Source organism: Selaginella moellendorffii, unplaced genomic scaffold (genome assembly GCF_000143415.4).
Source record: "Selaginella moellendorffii unplaced genomic scaffold, v1.0 SELMOscaffold_5, whole genome shotgun sequence".
NCBI lineage: Eukaryota > Viridiplantae > Streptophyta > Lycopodiopsida > Selaginellales > Selaginellaceae > Selaginella > Selaginella moellendorffii.
This window is the reverse complement of record NW_003314266.1, coordinates 2,548,801-2,556,066: the sequence shown is the minus strand read 5'-3', so window position 1 is coordinate 2,556,066 and position 7,266 is coordinate 2,548,801.

Below are 7,266 nucleotides of genomic sequence, written 5' to 3'. Positions count from 1 at the left end.
TTACTTCATTATTCATGACTGTGGGCATGTGCTACACCTCTCCAGCCATCACCAGCATGTCTCCCCACACAATCGAAAAGGGATGGCCATCGTTTTTCTCTGGGGAGGTAATGAACCATACCTCAATGTCCACCTCTGTCCATGCCAGCATCAGTGCAGTAAATGCCCTTGATTCTAACTTGCATTCCTCACCTTTTAGTTGTGCTTCTTATTAGATCGCTATGAAGTCTCCAGTTTGTGCGCATTGTCATAGCCATTTTCTTCCTCCTTTGGCATTGTTGACAGCCTAGAGGAGTTGTAACAAGTTCTAATCCACTTTCCATCATTTCCCCATTCCAAAACTTTGGATTGCTGTTTTGAACATATCCCTGTCTACTATGTCCACCAGCTGCTACCCCCCGACATGAAATTCTCTCCAGATGGTGTAGTGGTCCTCCCCGCCTAATGTCTGATCCCCTTCCCTAAAGAGCGCATTGAAAAAAAGTGGCTGGTTGAGCCAATCCTCAATGCAGCTTAGTCTAATCTATCCTAGGGGAAAAGAGTTCCATAACCTGTGGAGTCCCTGGATAAGAGGACCCCTTTCACAACCTATATTGGGCCTTCAGCAAACAACCAACACGGGTCTTTGGCCCATGGGCAAGTCATGTTGTGCCATGGATAAATGGCTGTCTACTTGGTTGGAGTCCCATGAGAATGATCTTGTACCTTAGAGCCTTGGCCATATCACTGGGGTCAATGAAATTGAGTCCTCCCAACACTCATGGATGGAATTCCTTGCCCATCATCCTCCCTATCATCAGTGCACCCTGCCAAACGTAAGTATATACCAGATTGCAGCCAGATTGAGATATGGTACCATATGTTTGGCAAGATGACAGACTTTGCCACCACAGTCCTAGTTGAGAGGCCAAGCTTCCTAGGAGCCCATTTCTAGACCAGTGTCCACAAGATGCCATCTTACAATGTTATGTTTTACTTAACCCCTGGATCCTCAAGTATCTCATATCCTCTCAAGGTTTCAGCCACTGGAAGTCAATTGCCTGTCCACAGGATTTGAACCCAAGGTTTCCCTAGTTTATCCTGACTGACTTGTTCTAGTTGATTGCCACTCTGACAGCCAAGTTAAAAGTTTTTAGTCATTCCTTTGCTCTATCCAGGTTCTCTATAGTGGCTTATAGGAAGAGTGCCATGTCATCAACAAAAGCTCCATCCAATTCTCATGCCACCACTTCTGTCTTTGGGAGCTACAATTAAGAACAAGTATAGAGTCAGGGGGCATCATTACCTTACCAAGTGGCCTAGTTGAAAAGAAGGTCCTGTCTCCCTATTAATCATGACTCGGCTGGTTGCTCTTTTATACAATAGTGCTATCTGTTTGATCATACTTATGGGATGCTAATCCTCTCGGTCATAAGCCTTCTCAAAGTCTACTATTAAATACTTAGGGATAATTTCCAAATCTTGTATAGTAAATAGGATCATTTAGTCTTTCACCAAGAGTAACCTATGACTTGAAGTTATTTGTGGCTTAAACCCTCTAATCACTTGCAAATCCTAGATATCTAGCTCTCAAGTTTAGAAAATAAGATTCATTATCAACGATAACTTATACTTGTATGTTGAATTGTTATTTGTAATCTCCTCACCTGGAAGCTCTATTTAGGTGTGTGTGCAATTGATAACTCCAATATAATTTAGGAAATTATGCAATCTTAAATCTCTTTCCTTTTTCCCACATAATATACTTCTTTACAATTGCTTTTAAAAATTTCTTTAATATCTTGATTCAAGTTGAGTAGTGATATCCAAACTTCTCTATTGTAGCTAATTGCTACAAAGAGATGGCCACTTATTTTGCCATAAAGTTATAGAATATTACAAAAACTTCATAGAGGATTTGTATTGAGATTATCATTTAATAAATCATAAAAGAAATCGATTGTGGACACAAAAACTTGAAAATAGTTTTTCTAATGACTTGGATCAACAACTTTCAAAGAAGTGTAGAATAAATACCACCAATGCAAATTCCATTCTTTGATGTACATATCTCCAATAAACTAACCTTGAGTGGAATTTCCTGACTTAAAAATCCATTAAACACATTGTTGAATTGCCATATTCAAATAAGTGTATTATTGATAGGAGAAGAAATAACAAAACTAATCAAAGCTATAGAGGAGTGTAACTTTTCTTCATTCATCAAGGTCATTATCTCATCCTTTAATTCATATTGCACCCTATTCAAATAATGGTAAGATCTAATAAAAATTCTAAGATCTTGATTAGGGACACCACATATATAACTTAGCTTTAATGATGTTGTCATGAGGAAAGGACACTACATTACTAAGATTCATAATGATATTAAGGAGGTGAAAGATTCCATCAATCTCATTAAAAATTTTCTTGCTTCATATAAAATTTCAAAGTTTGAATCAATTTCATGTCTGTAATTACTATTGGATTATAGTATCGTAAATCAAGGATTATGGTATCTTGAAATGATAGTCATCATCAAATGATTATGGCAATAAAAAGGCTGATTGCTAGTTGAAGTTGTAGAAAAGTTGGTAATCTTATAACCTTTATAAAGATAATATGAAAATTAATTTTTTTATGACTCATCAAAGTTAATCTAAAATTAAGTAATTTGATAAAGGCTTTATGTGCTTCATTTTTAAAGAATTTTGAAAAAGTTACTCTTGTGAACTAATTCCTAGAGATTGGATAGGGGACTTTCTTTAGATAGTATGCTTGTAAGTTTTGTGATCTTTACATTAATCTTACAAACACCTTATTTGGAATGCATTTGTAGACATAAAGCTCATATGAATTATATTCAAGAGGAGTTTTGTGATATATTTTAGATGAGTTGCTTGATAGTTTACTTCTAGAATATGGGATTTTGAGATTGATTTAATTCCTGGAGCTACAATCAACTATTGACTCATACTAGTTCCACTAAAGATGAGGAAATCAATAGATAATTTACTAAATACCTTTAAAAAAGGTAGTTATGGATAAATAAGTCTCCTTGGGTTGCTCCAATAGTGATAATTAATTAAAAAGATGATATATAAGATCTCTTCATAAATATAAAGGATTAAACAATAAAATTGTGAAGAATATATTATCAGTCCCTCATATCGATAATTTACGTAATTGTCTTTGTAATACTCAGTATTTTATAAAGTTGAGGCAAGGGCATTGTCATATTTATTTTAAGTTAGAGAATGTTTTGCAAATGGTGAAAGTGGGTTAATATAAGCTTTTAGTGATGCCATTTGGTTTGATAAATGCTTTTACAACTTTTTAAAGGTTGACAAATTAAGTTTTATAACCTTACTGTAGCGCACATGAATTTGGAGCTGAACTCCAAGCCCGTTGTGCTACGAACGAGGGTCCGGTACAATCCCACGAGCACCAGCTCCCCATATCCAACACCTGCATGCAAAATGGTATCAGACGAAGTTTGGCATAATTTTGGCATACTGGTGGCCTAACGCGAGGAGGAGGGTACTCCACTGACTAGAGCAGCGTGGAGCTTGGGCTTAGACCCAAGTCGGACGCAGAACAAGGAGTGACATAGCCCAACAGGAGCCAAACTAATGTCTCAGATGGTCAGACATGCATTCCAACCACTATCCCTACTATACATTTGGAACCCCCCACAGCCCCCCCCCCTTGAGGAACACACGCTTTGGGCTTTCACCCCAAGCCACCCTTAGTACCAGGAGTTAGTCTTTGGGACAAGTTCAAAACTTATTAAATATGGAATGGCCTTAGATTGTGAATTTGGACACGGGACAAACACCATTGTGTTCAGGCCGACCTCTACATTCTGTAGACATGCCAAATGAGCGAATCTAGACACTTTCCATAAATAGCACTTGAGACCGAAATGAGACTAACACAAAGGGTGTGATAGCGAGGGTGTTTGGCAGACATGGTAAGCTATCATTCGGTGATATTGAGGGACTAGTCTCAATACGCGAGGGTTCTTGCCAAGCCAGTGCAAGACAGAGCAAAAGAGAATTCAAAAGCCGGGCCAAGTATGTTTGGCCAAATAGACACTTAAGAATTCCGTCCTTATACTCATCCGGCCAAGTATAGATGCTAAGTCCAGTTTACTAACACTTGGACAAGAGGGGCCAATAAAGGGAACCAGCAGTACCGACCTCCTGCTGTCGTGGCAGTAAGGAAAGAGTGCCCGTAAGGACTGGTCGACAAGTATCTTTCGATACCCGAAGTCACATTTGCGACACTCTCCCCCCCTTGGGGAAGATCGACGTCCTCGTCAATGCATACCCAAGTCTAGCAAACCGTCAAGGAAACAACTCCGAAAATTAACGGAAAGCACACTATGTGGGAAACACACCGACTTAAATGAGTTATGGAACGACTTCTCCTCTATGTCCAAAGACGTTAAGACTTAGACACCCTCTGGCCATCACTGACAAGGAAATAACTAAAAGAGTTAGCCACCCTTGCTGCTCCGAGTACCATTCGGCTTACAAAGGAATGATACATCCCTGCCCGTAGGGATATAGGGAGAAGGCCAGAGGCCCAACTTCCCTTGAGTAAGAAATCAACCCCATCGGGAAGATTTAGACAACTACTATAAACTGGCAGATCAAGTTGTTTACACGACCATGCCCCTTTTTGAAAATGAGTCATCGAGAGAGAGGCAGGGACTTGTGATCAGTCTATAATAATTAACCCTATGGTTATGGAATGAACCCATGCACCGAAGTGCCGAAGTCAGCTTGCCAAACTACTAACGAACGAGAGAAATGACACTTTGATTGATAAAAATATATATTTCTTTATTAATTTGCAAGATTTATTACAAGGTTTGTAAAAGCTAATTGTTATTTTTATTACTATTCTCATACTCCGTGACAAGCTCACGAGCATGGGTAAGATTACTAAGGGGCTCCCAAGTTGATTCACAAGTTGGGTAACCTTTCCAGTTAACTAGATACTCCCGACGTTTGGCACGTTTAAGCCAGCGTGAATCCAAAATAGCTTCTACTTCATATTCAAGTTCACCATCCACAACATCTGGCGGTGGACGAATCTCTTGTTGACGTGCAACATCCATAGCGTAAGGAGCCAGTAAATTGGCATGAAATACATTATGAACATTGGACATCTCCGTAGGCAGATCCAACCGATAGGATACATCACCAAGACGTTTTAACACCCGATAGGGTCCAACATATCTCGGCAAGAGTTTCCGAGACAAAAGACCCTTAATGTTCAAGTTTCGGAAAGATAGCCACACCTGATCTCCCACTTGATAGGATACATCCCGACAATACTAATCCTTATCACGTCGATACCTATCCTGAGCTTTGCCCATCGCCTCAGTAGCTCTAGACCAACTTTGGCGTAGCTGCTCCGCATAAGTTTCAACGGCTGGGACCAACACTTTGGTCATTGGTTTCAGTATAACGATCTGTTGAGGAACCCTACGAGCATTTCCTTGCAGCATCTCCCATAGAGAACAACCGATAGCGCTGTGAAATGTGTTGTTATAACAGATTTCTGTTGTATCCAAATGCTCAACCCAGTCACGTTGGTCCGCTGTGACATAGTACCGCAGATAATCCTCAACTTGAGCATTCACGCGTTTGGTCTGCCCATCAGTTTGAGGATGATAAGCCATACTAAACTTCAACTTGGTACCGAACAACTGGAATAGTGTGCCTCAAAACTTCCCCGTAAATCTCGAATCTCTATCCGAGATCATCTCTTCAGGAAGACCACGAACCCGCACTACTTCATAAAAAAGAGCTTTGCTGCTTGTTTCGCATTTACTATGCCCACAGTTGGAATGAAGTGTGCAATCTTCGACAACCGATCCACAACCACCATCAAAGTATCATAACCCTTAGACTTCGGCAAACAAGTGACAAAATCAAGTGTCACACTTTGAAATGGCCATGCCGGTGCTGGAATGCACTGCAACTTCCCAGCCTGCTTCTCAGTTCTGCGCTTACATTGCTGGCATATAGGGCAAGAATGAACATAGTCCACTACATCACCTTCCATACCAGACCAGAAAAATCCCTTTTTCAATGAAGCCAGAGTCTTTCACTTCTCACCATATCCGGCTGTCGGAACATCATGATGTTCCCGCAGAAACAACTGTTGTAGATTCTTAGAGGGAAGATACAATCTTTCTTGCTTATAGAATATAAGCCCATCTCGAACTGAGAAGTGAAGTTTCGCATTAGTGCGACTAGCAACTTTCGCTGCTTCGCTACTAGGGCTCTGCTTCAACAACCCCGCACGGCATAAGATTGCCTTCGCCAATGGATCACTTCCATACGAAGCCCAAACGTCCACCAACCAGTCCGAACTGATTGCCGATATTGCCCGGAATTGAGCCTGACGACTCAACGCATCCGAAACAATATTGTCTTTACCAGGTTTATATATGATTTCAATATCATATCTAGCAAGCTTCTCTTGCCAACGAGCTTGCTTCGGCGTAAGCTTAGGCTGCGTAGCAAAGTAGCTTAGTGTGTTACTATCTATATAAACCTTGGTATGTCCACCCAAGTAGTGTCTCCAATGTTCCAGGGCCGACACTATAGCAAACATCTTTTTCTTATGCGTTGGCCATCTTCGTTGGGTCTCATCCAATTTCTTGGAATAGAACGCAACAGGACAACAATGTCACCTTAGCGTAACACCAACCGCTTTGTCACAATCTTGCTGTAACACGGCACCAATAGCATAACCAGATGCATCACAATGCACTTTGAAGGGTTTATCAAGATCTGGGATCCTGAGAACAGGAACCGTAGTCAAGATTTCCTTCAACCGTGCAAAAGCACGCTAGCAAGCTGGTGTCTAATGAAATGGAATACTACTCTTCGTCAACTCAGTCAACGGAAGAGCAATCCTTGCAAAATTGCGGACAAACTTGCGATAGTATCCCGCCAAACCGAGAAAAGATCGAACATCTGATACAGTGGTCGAAACTTCCCAGGACTTCATTGCTTCCACCTTCTTTGGATCGACCTCAATCACGCCACCACCAACTATATGTCTGAGAAAGTTTATGCGCAATTGTCCAAAACCGCATTTACTTTCCTTAGCATATAGTTTGTGTTCGCGCAACTTTTGAAACACCAGCTCCAAGTGTTTCAAATGATCCTCCAACGTTTCACTAAAGACTAGAACATCGTCGATATACAGGACAACAAATGCATCCAAATAATCTCTGAATATTCTATCCATCATAATGCT